A 13,971-nucleotide genomic window follows, 5' to 3' on the forward strand; every position below is an offset into this window, starting at 1 on the left:
TCTTTCTCATCGACTCAGCAGGTGCCATGGTAGTCAGAAGCCCTGTCAGCAGGCTCAAGAGAGGCAAACCCCCAGGAAAAGGGGGCAGGAGTAAGAGGTGGCGTATGTAGCAGCTCACTTCTCCACCCCTAAAACAACCTTTATTCAGCTTAGACCAAAGCATTTCTCATACATTTTCATAAGTCCTCAGGAAACTGTGCAAACTTGTTAAAAACGATCACAATAAGTCTCCTTTAAAGCACATTTAATTTTACACCATAGACAGAATAAAAGTTTGCCATTGACTTTTACACAAACACAAACTTGCTTTTTTTAATCACATTGGCTTGCTGTTTGATGCGGTAAAACAACTAGGGAGAAGCTTAAATTTATGAGAAGTAAAACTCAAGCAATGCAATGGCATAATAATAAAAACATCTTAGGACGACTCAGCAGTTATCTTCTCTATCCAGTTTTCATACTGCACAAAGACACTGATGAAAGAGTGGTATCAATCTATCATTAAATTCTTAGCCAAAGGGCAAAATAACAAAGCTCTTTTTATAGTTTTAAAGTTCACCCCATTCAACATAGGGATAAGTGAGACAATATTGTATCCTTCTCTTTGTGATTACAGTGACATCAACCCTTTGATGAGCATGTTTGAATCAACTCTGTTTTGATGCTTACGCATTTAAAAGTCATTTTGGTCATTCAATACGGAGACTGTTTTGTAGCATGTTTACATGAAGGAGAATTAAACTGTACTAAACCACCTAGGCTGAAAAACCTCAGATTTTAGTCATTAAGAAGTCATTTGTTACTCTTCTCACAGATTATTACATGGATACTTTTAGAACAATAGGGAGTGTGAGCCTTGTATTAATTTATGCTTTTATCAAATAGGTTTTAAAAAAATCTTGACGGCGAAAACTGAGAGTAGAACCTCAGATGAGGCTACATGCTTTGGATGCTCTCCTCACATAGACCTGTGTATGGTGGGGGGCCAATCTGTTCTGGCCTTGTCCGTGATGGGCCCCTTCCCTTACATAATAATAATTCACAATTGTGTCTAATGGGAGTTAACGGTTTTGGACGGTTTACATTGACGATCTCTCTCCGCTCTGATTCTGCCATTGTCTGCCAGCTGCTCTTGCTCACTGTTCCTACGGCATTCTGAGAAAACTCAAGAGTTGCGTAACTGATGCACAGACATTTAAGTTTTAACTTGGAACTAAGAGTTTAAGACACAACAGAAGTATAATTTTCTCATATCACAACCAGATTGGGAACTAACTTTGGTCCAAAAATAACCGCCACTCTGGTACACCGTGATATGACCTAGTTATTTAGTTTTGTGTCCTGAAGGTTTATTTAAATGGTCAACATTTAACATAAGTGGTAGAAAATACAGTGAACAGTGAACAGGAGGATTATGTATGAGCATTTTATGGAGTACCAGATGGGATGGGAAAGCTAGAATTGTGTAAGATTGATAGTTGAAAGAGGTTTACTCCATGTAGCCTCTTCTGCTGTATGTCTCCAAACCCAGCAGCATGTCAGGATGCAGGTGTATGACCCCGGGGGGGCAACAGTGATGGAGTACGGGGAAATACAGCTTGACAGAGATGGCAACTGTGTACTATAAGTCTTTTTTTCTGATTTATTAGTTTGTCTCTCAATTGTTATTTCCATTTCTTCAATTTTCTATACCCGCTTAATCCAATTTTGGGTTGCGGGGGGTCTGGAGCCTATCCCAGCTGTCATTGAGGCAGAGTACACCCGTGACAGGTCACCAGTCCATCACAGGACTATTGTTGCTTATTTATTTAACCTTTTTCCCATTTCGACATCTCTGGCACCTTAAAACCTAACTTCTAAAATGTGTAATTTTACCAGTAGCCCACCATCTAGTCCCTCGTATTACATTCTGTTTTGTGTCCTGGTCAGTTCTCCAGTATACCACCTCTACAGGTTCCTACACAAATCACTGAGACTGTGGTCAATGATGTGACTTTTTAACCAACTGGGCAGAGGAACTCAGCGTAATCCCTGTTGTATGCATCTTATATAGAAATAAATCAACAAAGTCATATTTTTCAAACATTACATTTTGTTTTGCATGTGAATTGTTTGATAAGACAGCAAACACATTATATCTGTGCAGATGTTTTAATCGGCGCTCAGCTGAAAAAAAAAAAGAATCACTATCACGTCAAAAGCATTCACATCTGTTCATTAGTTCAACTGTTTTCTACATTAGCGTGGAAGCCCCAATCTGTCTTGCTGGGAACTTGCTTCAGTACAATGAATATGTAAATAAATCATAAAAAAAATAAGATAGCGTAAACACTGAAGCATGTAGCCTGTCCAATGGAATCAACTATTCAGTCCCATACATCGCGTGCTTTGTATCCAGTTTGTCAATCACTACAGGTGTGATACGTAAACTCAACTATAAGTTCTCTGAGAAATGTTTGATGATCCGTGTTTCACCTCAGTAGTTTGTATATGAGTAAAAGGCAGGCTGATAATGGATGGGAAACTAGACAAATCTTTCTCTGACACACATGGTATTTATACTGATGTGAGTTTATCTAAGTTCACGTTTCTGTTAAGAGCACTCTTTGTGACTCTAGGTTTTTAAATATAGCTCAGTCATTTTAATACCAAGTAAGTCAAGGGTTTTTGAGCCCATCACCAGTTTACACAAAGAAAATGTGGATATTTTACAGCTTGGCTGGGCTCCTGTTAAACATCTCCAGCATGTGGATAAAATGTTACAACACCGCAGGCAAAGTAAGTTTTATGAGTTTTTGGTTGAGTGTGGTGCCGTGCTGTATATATGATTGTACTTTGCTGTAAAGATTCAAGCAACAGTCAAGTTCACACTTTCCTGAAGAGTGGGAAAATATGAGATAAAACATAACAAAACCACAGGATTCACAGCGGTCATTATGTGCTGTGTCTGCAACAAATTGTTTAGATTCATGCCGCATCACAGCCATCCACTTTCCACAGGAAAAATGAGCTGTCACATTCTGTCGAAGCTTCTCTAAGCTGGAAATATGAATGTGTCTGTTATGGGTGGGTTTCAGATTTCAATGGCCACTGGCCAGCTAGCACTTCGACTGAGGTTTATTGACAGTTGCAGGTTGCATTAAAAAAAAGAATAAATGAAGGTATTGCATTGTGCTGCACCAGTAAGATTAACTACAAGAACAAAGATGGCAGGGAATGTAAATATATTAAATAAAGGTAAAATATTTGGTGAAGACATTTTTTAAAGATGAAAAGTGGCACCACTTGCATAGCGTTATTGTTCTAATAGATGGAGCTAGACCTTCCTTAATTTATGTTCGATTAGTTGTTATACATACGATTATGCAGCAGGTGAGTACTGCAGTTATGATACTTTTAAACAGATTTCCAGTGAGTTACTCTGAGCATGGCAAGGGTGAATGAGAGGTCTGAGACATTTGCTCTTGTTGCTTTCCTTGCCTGCTGAGTCACACGTCTGGAAGTTCAGCACCTGTTATTTTAAAGACTCTCTTTGGAGAATCCTCAAGACCTTTTAGTGAGTCACTGTCAAGACAAAGCTAACACCACTGAGGAGGATTAATTGTGAAATCTTGGCCTTGAAATCACTCAACATAACTGTCAAGTAGAAATCATGCAGAAAAAGAAAGACAGAGACATACCACTTGGTTAAGGTTTGAGAACAATGATGATCAGAGCTAAAAAACATCTTTACAACTCAATTGTACCATCATGGAAGCCAATTTCATCCCACACATGAATATTCTGTCTGCAGACAGAGTAATATTACAGAAACAGCAGATCACAGTGGTTTTTCATGTTTTTTTTTAGTTAGCTGGCAGCAAAATGTGGTCTTCGTAATTTCATGAATTACCAGAAACCTCAATCAATTCTGATGGAGGCTGGTGGTTGAGAAGATCAGATATCTCTAGTTTCAGTTCCCAGTCATATGAGAAAAGGAAACTACAGTGGTCTTGTTCAAATCAAATGACACACTGTCAGAGCTTTTGTATATTTATGTAATACTTGTTTAGGGGTGAAAGATCAGAAACTTGTCCATTTTTTTACAGACTGCTCTCACATCTGCAGACTATCTTTGGAGTTGTGCTGTGTGTTTTTTTGGTGTTGAAGGTTTTTTTTTTTTCCTAAGGTAGAGCTTAGTACGGTTGGTTGTAATCCAGAGCATCTGGAGAGTGCCCAACAAGGTGATTGTACTCCCACCAGCTCACAAAGCTCTTACTGTACTTGTTTGTGTTATCATTTGGCTTTTAAACTCACAACATATGCCTCATGGATACCAATATATCCCTTCAAGTCCTCCAACTGAAAGTAACATATAGTTTATTTTTTCATTCTCTTCAATATAGCTCATAATGGTGTCCTGTAAAGTACCACCCTTGCGGTACAAGCAGAATATGACACATATGAGTGTTTCCACATCAGATCAAGATCAACATGTGTTGCTTAAAAAAACACAACAACACTTTACTAAAATACTTTAGTTACATCCTGGTTTGGTTTAGGAAACAATATTACTTAGTTGTGGTCAGAAAACAATCATATTTATTGTAAAATACATTTTATATACAACTTTGATCATTTTGGATGAGCTTTAACTGATTGCCTTGGTTACATGTTAACAAAACAGGTTACGATGACATTCAGGCCGTAACATCACATGTTCAGGAATAGAAATCAAAACCACTTGGTTAGGGTTTGAATGCAATCTGGATCAGGGCTAGTAACATTCTCATTACAACATGATTGTACTGTCATGGAACACAGTTTTATCCCTCACATGCAGCTGCTATCATAACCACTAGAGGTTGCATATTCCTTGAACATAATTATTAGCCTCACCTCCTTGCAGATCACATTAAATGGGCAAGCTTTGAGGAGGAGGTGGATAGTTTTGTAAATGACAAACGGACCGTACTTGTATAGCACTAATCTAGACTACTCAAAGTGCTTTTACACTACATGCCACATTCACCCATTCATTCACATAGCACATCTTATTCCATATAAGCTACACATGGATGGATGGATGGATGCATTGGTAGGCAACATGGGGTTCAGTGTCTTGCCGAAGAATGCTTCCCCGTGTGGCCCGGAGAACCCAGGAGTGGAACCACCGACCTGATTGCTTCGGTGACTGCTATTATTAGCTATTATTTTTATTCCTCAAATGGCTCTGTGTTTTGCTAGGTCATCAGTGTAAATAAGAATTTGTTCTTAATGACACGTGCTTCATAACTGATTTAAACTTATATAGCTGACAGTGTCTTTGTTGTGCCCTGTGAACCACTCAAAGCAAACTCTGGGCTTATGTAGGATTAGCAGTGAGAGGAAAACATCTGTTCTATTAGCACTGTTGATGCACATTCTTTTCAAGTTGAGTAAGTAGAGTAAGTTACTGTAGATAAGATAATGGTGGTACTTCCTAAGTCTGGTCTGTCTCAAGAAAAAAAAGTCCAATTTGTCAGTCTCTGCCCTGCTGCAAAGCACATTCAAAACAAAGATTCAGCACAACCCTATGTCAGCTGACTAAGTATGTATATGGTGAACATTACACCTCTTTGATATGGGCTTAGTGCTACACTACATGACACTGCACTTATTTATGCACATGTAGATGCATATTTGAACATATTTTAGCAAAGCAGTGGATGTGTTTTTGCTTTAGTCGTGGGTCCCTAATGTAGGCAGCTGTATTCTGTTTCCCGAACAGGGTGCTGGGATGATAAAAACAATCAGACTCAGTATGGAGGTCACTGAATAAGCAAATGGTAAAATATGTTTTTTCTTTTACATTTATATTAAAAAAAAAAGATCATAACTAAAACTCACTGTGGAGAAAATGAGTTATTTCAGTGTAAAAATATAAATAATTCATTATTTGTATGTTTTAGAGAGAGACCCACATTGATCCCTGATTTGGTATGAAAAATTGCTCTACTTTCTACAAAGTATGACAGGAACAGACATGCCACACATCCTCCTCTGTAATTTTGTACAGCCATGCGGTCATGGTGAGCTATCCAGACTTGTGTTGCTGATGATACCAGTATAAATGAGTTTCCACTTCACTGACATAAATTTGAATGTGTAAGCCCATTGTGCAGATTGAAAAAAAAGGTAAACAAACATTAAAAAGGGACGGGCATCTAGCAATACAATATGTGAGTCATGTGAACTGTCTGAAAAATGAATTGAAATTGAGCACATACACATAATATATTTTGCACATCCCATGTGACATAAGGAATATGTGATTAGAGGGCCATTACAATACTCTGAAGAAGGAGTTTAGACTCCTTTTCAAATTAGGGAAGATATTTGGCTCTAAATCGTTGTTGGAACTTGAAATGGTGTTTGACACGTGTCCAGGTCATGATACTGTGCAGACTATTCTGCTGGTGGGAGTAGGAGGCTTAGAACTGGAGCTTGGGGATGTAATTACTGGTTCAACTGATCCTAAGTGGGATTTTAAGGTGGGTGAGAACAATGGGGGGGGGGATCTGGACTGTTTCTCTGTTAAACTACTCAGCAGTTCATCTGTCCAGTATTTTGAAAAAAAAAAACTAACATTTATTTGCATTCAAAATACAAATGTACACATAACTTTCTCGTATAATAGTCTTGTTAAACTTGAAAATGTGATAAAATGTGATTAAATGGAGTAAAATCCATAATTAGAACAGAGACAATGCACTGATTCTTTTCTGCTGTGCATATTGTAAATATATTCTTCTCCATTACAGTCTGCAAAATACCCCCAAACACTGAGAGCACTGTGTTTGAAAAGGAAGTGCTGTTGCTTTATAATTTGGTCTGTATTTCTATTCTATTGCTATCCATTTCTTCATTCTGTGATGCTTTGGTTTCTGTTTCTCTCATCGTATGATATAATTTGTTTGCCTTTAGGAACAACTGTCCGACAGATCATGAACCTCAGTAAATCAGAATTCTTCTTCATAGCTGTTACTTGTCTTAACGTACTAAGTACAGACTGGAAGCCTTGTTCTATTGACTGGTCAGGCTCCTGACTATCAGACCCATGATGTTAAAAAAACAAAAACAAACAATGCCCACTATAATAAAGTTTGATTGAGTTTGTCTTAAATTCACTATATACTGGAGTTCTGGGACCACTGTTATTTCACTGACAGGGATACTTTATTAGGTTTAGAAAAAGATCATTTTTTGTGTGGAGAAAGAATATTCTAAATTGGTTCAAGTACATTACAATCTTGGAGGAATTGTGTATGTGACCAGGCTGAACTTTCTTCTTTTGAAATCAAGCTTGGTAATGCGCATCTATTCTTCTGTGGCCAATCCTTTATATGGCAGGTCGCCACCACAGACTAATGCTGAGCCTGCTGGGGCATCCATCAAGGCTACTCTTTAGCTGGGGGTGCGGCATGCTGTGGTTTTGCTGTTATATCTAAGTGAGCACCTTGAGCACAATGTTTGTTGTGTGCCCATGCACTATTGTGTGTGACACCTTTCTCTTTCACAGACTGTGTTTTTTTTCCTGCTCTCATCGTAAGCAAATTCAATGTGGGAATATCACAAAAAAAAACAAAACTTTTTTATGGCCCCTCCCTTGTATTGTAGGGAACATACAGTCATATGAAAAATAAATCCTCCTTCACAGCTAAGATTTAAGTATAATCAAATAATAAAGAAATCATCTGGTCCTTATCAATTCCTAAAATTAGATACATGTAATCAGACTGACAACACCTAACACATTACACTGTGTTGTTATTCAATAAACAAAATCTAAGCCAAAGTGTAAAAGCAGAGTGTAAAAAACTAAGCAAAAAATCTCTATTCTTTTTATTTTCAGACATTTGATTGTAAATTTGCTGTTGTGTTTGGGATCATTGTCCTATTTCTAGACTTGGTTTCTGTCAAGCTTTAGGTGTCAGACAGATGGTCTCACATATGACTCAAAAGTACTTCAGTATACAGAGGTAGGACTTGGTGGGATATAGCCCCACCAAGAATTGTGTTAGCCCTACCGTTAGCCCTAAAAAAAAAAAACGACGGATTGTACTCATTTCAAAATCTCAACCTGTTGAGTTTTAATATTGTTTTTGGAAACGTTGCTGATTTTGCTGACTTCAATAACTTTTTTTATTGAGTGACTGAATTGTTTCCTGAACAAAGTGGAAATTTACCAAGTTGAACAAAGAGAAAGCGTTATTTCCGTGTGGGATTACGCATTGCACACATGCCCTTTCCTCTTCCTGTATATGTTCTTTGTCAGCCAGCAAGTGTTCAGGGTCAGGGTCAGTGGTCAGGGTTCAGCATTGTCTGTGGAAATTATGGTGACAAATAGCAACCTGCACAGATTGCTTTTATGATTTGTTTAGGATGTATCTGTGCTCAACCTTTACGTCTTTGTCATCTCACAATAAGCTTGTTGTTTTTAGAAGGACATTTGCCCACCACTAACATTAAACTTTTCCTCCACACCGAGTTTCACTGATGCATATGCTTGGCTTGTTTTTGCAATTTCTTGTTTATTACTAAGGGATTACATTATTACATTACAAACTAATTTTCGCATTATGATTTCATTGGGTTCATAGCACCAGTGTCAGTTTGCCATGGAAGCATATGTGTTAATGTAGCAGGAAATCAGGAGCAAAGCAAAAAGTCTTTTTATAGTGTGCACAGTTGTATGTCTTGTTTGTCTCTGTGTTGGCCTGGCCATGGACTGGAAACCTGTCCAGGATGTCCATCTTTTGGCAGCTAGGATAGGCTGAAGACCCCACTGCGATTAAGCCAATATTTTTATTTGTTTATGAATAGACCCAAAAACACATCAACTCACTGACTACATAATTACTTTATTTAGGCAATTACAGCTTAATAGAGCACCCAGCTGTTACACTACATTATCACCCCAGAGCCTTTAGGTTTTTATACATATTTCTTATTTCCTCTGGCATAATGGTGAAGTGTGACAGCTGTAAAATGTCATAATCCCCTCCTGTTATTTATACGATGTGATCATTTAATGATGCATCATTAAATGATCACATTGTATAAATACCAGGATGGATGATTGGGTTCCCACCGTCACTGTGAGTTTTCTGTTATAACATTACATTGGCTAAATGAATTACATTTTGTGAATTCACACATAAAGACTACTTATGTTTTTGTTTTTCCACTGAGCCTGTATGAAACCCACATATCCAGTAAATGTCTGTTCTCCATCAGCCTGATGAATAAGCCTATCTAATCTGCTCCTCTGCGATGCTGACAGACAACTTGCTTTGAGAAGAACAGAATTCGTAAAATATTCTGCTACAGGTTGACTAATTTAAGATTTTACAAAAAAATGTGATATCATTTGCAGCAATGCGATTTTCATTTTTAACATTATTTTTTGCCTTAGGCCTGAACAAAGCTCAGTGATTGCACATTGTTGATATGCAAAATGCAGTCTATCAATTTTGACCCAATTATCAGAGCTGAAAAGCAAGCAATAGTTCTCCCAACTATGATCTCTTAGTTCTTAGTTTATACTTCATGCCCCGAGGTATTCCCTTACCTGATGAGATATGTTGTTCCTCCAGCTAATTTTGGATCTGCCATGAAGTTTTTGGACTGCTGGATGTATAAACACAAGGTTTAGAAAGAAATTTTGTCTCACATCTAGCGGTAACTCATATCGAAGCTGTTCTTTTAGGAAAAGAGTTACAGTCAAAGCAGGAAGCATTGCTCAACTTTTACAAAAACAAAAGAAAAAAAAACAAACAACTTTACATTACAAGATATATCTGGTATTTGAACTTGCAGTAATAAATCACACAACAATCATCAAACTAATCTGTCTGTATGTGACACACATACACACACACATGGAAAAGAAACTGTCTGGTTTAAGTGGTAAAAAATACCAATGTCTTAAACATATGTGTATGTAATAATCAGTAAAGCAAATGGTAAAATATCATACACCCTGAAGAGTCTCCCCTTGAAGAGTAACCTGACTCCAGAGTGCAGAATTAAGGTTGGTAAAAGTTACTTTGGACAATAATGAGATGCAAGGGGTGTTTATTTCGCTTTGCATTTAGTTGTTTTCTTTATATAACAATAAATATAATAATAGTATTTATTATTGTTATTATTATTTCTATTATTATTATCATTACTGAAATATTATTTGAAGCTGATCTTCAAAGACATTCTGGGGATATAAGGTGATTATTAAAGTTTACTTGTGCTAAAATTAAATGCTCAACTTTGGAGAGGAGGTGAAAGAGGTATATTATGTTTTTGAACAATTATTTTATCTCACCTGTTATTGAGTGTTAGGTTTATTCCCAACCGTTTGTCAGAATATGCAGCATGTTTCTAGATTCCCTGAAGCATTTCTTCTGTTTTTACTTTTGCAGAGACATAAACTTGATAAGGATAACCTTGAGAAACCTGAAGAAAAGAGTACCTGGAGAAAACTCATGCATGCACTGGGAGAAAACAGCTATACAATTAAAAAAAATTTCAATAATCAAACAAGACTTCAAATATGTCTAATTGAAGTTTGCTTTCAAGGTTTAATCAAATTTTTAAAAAAAATCCCAACAAAAACAAACAAACAAACAAAAAAAAAACAGTCAAATCAAAGCAAGGTTGGAACATGTAATCAGCCCCTTGTCCCTGAGAACTTATCTGCTCTGTAATTTAGTTTGTGGATTGGAAGTCAGAATAGTTCGTTGAAGTTAATTTGTGAGGAACCAAATCAAAGTTAACCAAGGTCACTCTTAAATCTTGAAGAGAGTGAGGTCCAAATAGCCTGACATTTTTTCCAGAAAAGCTATCCATCAGCTATCCATCATTTATGTTTGTTTTCAAGAGCTTCATCTGTCAGCTGCAGGATCCTCTCATAATACTCTGAGATCATCCTTTCCACCCTTAGGGAACCATGAACAGTCCTATTACACAAAAACACACAGAAATACTCATACACATTCATATGGACTGTCACTGCGATTTGGGAGCCAGTTGGCAAGTGTGTACCTGCTGACTTTTTGCCTGAAAAAGAGAAGAAGAAGTGGAATGTGAACTTTTTGAAATCGATATGTTCTATTTGTCTGAGCAAAATTATTGATCATCTCTTTAAAGGCCAGCTCTGTCATTTTTCATTATTTCATTTTAAACCCTAGCCCAGAGGTGTGAAACTAAACCCAAATCTGTAAGTGCACTGTTAGCATAATCAGAACATTGCCCTACCACACCAGCACTGACTCTGGTTACTGTATTTGATCGTCTCTCTGTATGAAGCATTTTACTGGCATTCTACTTGTTTTTGTCTCAGATCTTTGTTGTGAACATACTGTGTATCTATCATGCTTTCATTATATAGAGCTGTGTGTTGTAAGTTTGACCAGGACAGATTTCCCCTCAGAGTCAATAAAAAACCAACACATTTTCTCCAATATATTCCTATGTTTTTTTGTTTAATTGGTTTATATCGGGTGTTATAGAATAGCAGTTTAACCAGCGAGTTTTTAAGTGTTATCCATGATTCAACCTGCAGCTGTGCATGTGAGGCAATGGGCCTTTTGATTGTATGGAAGATGGAGATAACCTCTGGGTCTGCAGAATGAAGCTATATTTGTGCCTTACAGTACGTTAACACCAACTAGCATTGGTGCTACACCTGAGGCGCCATATATCTCCATCCTAATGGATAGCTTTATGGCAAAATGTGGTTGGTTGGGAATTTTTGCTTCCATTCCTAGTGAACATATTGAGTGAGGACATGGCATAGAAAGCAGCACAAGTAAGCCAATGTAATGTTTAGAATGTGCTGCTTTTCTACATTCAAGATGCAAAAGGCTGTAGAGACCCCTCAGTAATGCATGTGACAGAAAATCTCTGGATTTCTACAAGGTTATTATCTTATCCAGAGGATCAAAGTACAGACATTTGTTTTCAGACTGTAATGGCAACATTCACTTATTCAGATCAAAGCTGTTAGGTTAAATATATGACATGGCTTACTTCTGTGATTGTGGCTGGAATGGTTTGTGCTTTTGTCTTCATTTTGTGGTTAATAATTTTTACTTGGACATCGTTATTTGACAGAACATGAACGTGAATTATTTGACAGCCAAATAAATCTGTCAAACACACAGCTTGTAAATAATGATATAATATAATGTGTGTTTTTGCCCTCCTTGTTGTAGCTAGAGAAAGAATCAAAACCCAAAACTTAGGAAACATCTGGAAGAATATTAAGTATAATATATTGAAGGTTATAAGGAGATGTTTCCTGTAATGTCTGCCCAATGCCAGTAGGTAAATTAAACACCAAAAACACAAATCATGTTATTTGTCATGGTATCTGTCCTTATGCCTTTGGCACTGCATACACAAACATGTGCAATTCTGTCATTTTGATAAAAAAGATTAAACATTTTCCTAAGTGGGGTAATTCATGTTACTCACTTTTAAAAAAAATCTTAATCCTCTTTGGCAATCTCCAGGCAGATCTTGGAATGCTGCTTGTGACCATGGATATGAATGGTTTATTATTAATTGGATTTAAATCCTCCAGCTGTCCCATACAAATTCATAGACATAGACATAAACATAATGACATTATGATTCAGCTGCTTGTCTAGTGCAACAGTTTTATGGCATCTGTATCAAATGTCTTCTCTTGTATCTTGTCGTAACTATTGCCAACTACTCACAGCTTTCAATAGCTACCATATCTCTGATTTAAAGGGGAACTCCGGTATTTTTAAACCTAGACCTTATTTCTGGCATGAAATACGTTTATCTACTCACCGAGAACAGTTTGGTGAAAGTCGGCGTCCTTCGGAAGATATTTAGATTCCTCGAGATCCGCGTATATCCATATAACAGGAGAGAACAGGGCTTAGACGATGTAGCCTCTAAATAAGGCATTATCTGTCTTTATTTCACCAATACTTTAAGATGAATGAACGAATGAAGGTATACTATTGCATTGTTAGCTCATAGCTGCAATGTTGTTGTTATTGGCGGCTATCGGGGGCTTATAGAGGGCTTTCTACACACTCGTCTACTGGGATGACGTCATCGATGAGCGTTGCTGCAGCACAGCTTATTTACTCCGTGCTCTGTGACAGTCGGCTAACTTCACACGTAGTTTGCTACTGATAGTTTTGTGCAAAATGGTAGGATATTTATCAGATTTTGATGACGTGGAGGACAACTTTGAGTACGATGGATGTCCTTACCGGCTCGTACTGGCCAAAAAAATAACAAAAATTTGTAGTTTATCTATTCCACTGTGGGACATTCTCAAAGTTGACCTTACTGCCATTACCACCAAAACCTTTTTGTGAAACATACCCAATGAATTTCTTAAACATCCATAAGGAGGAGGATGGACAGTGGTTTTTTTGGTGCTTTCTCCTTCATTTGATATATTTCTTGCAAAATAAAGATGGTAATGGTAATGGTGGTGGTAATGTTTGCTTGCCAAAAGCGTTTGACATTGTATTTTACTAGGATTTTATTAACTTTTCCTCATCCCTTAGTTCTGTTAGCAGCAATTTGTTCATTTGCTACTGACAACACTGGCTAATATTTCCTCTACCTCCTCTGTTGGCTCCGGAGCAGACAAGGCACTACAGTGACTCATGTCCCTTCTAGTGGCACAAAGTTGTATTATTGGAAAGTTGTATATCTCAGCTGCATAGTACCTAGATTTTTTTCAAATCTAACATCATAGATATTTTTTTTTAAACTCAATTTATAGCTGCATCTTTTTTTTTTATGTTTTATGCTTTTTTAACAAAAAGCATCTTTTGAATATATTTTCCAAAATATGCTTTTTTTTACATAAATGCACGATAAACTATTTTAATAATAAAAGCTTTTTGAGCTTTTATTGTCAATAAGCAAATTGTATGCAAACCTCCTAAGAGTGAT

The sequence above is a fragment of the Leuresthes tenuis genome, unplaced genomic scaffold, assembly GCF_036924035.1.
Source record: "Leuresthes tenuis unplaced genomic scaffold, fLeuTen1.0.hap1 SCAF_21, whole genome shotgun sequence".
Classification (NCBI taxonomy): domain Eukaryota; kingdom Metazoa; phylum Chordata; class Actinopteri; order Atheriniformes; family Atherinopsidae; genus Leuresthes; species Leuresthes tenuis.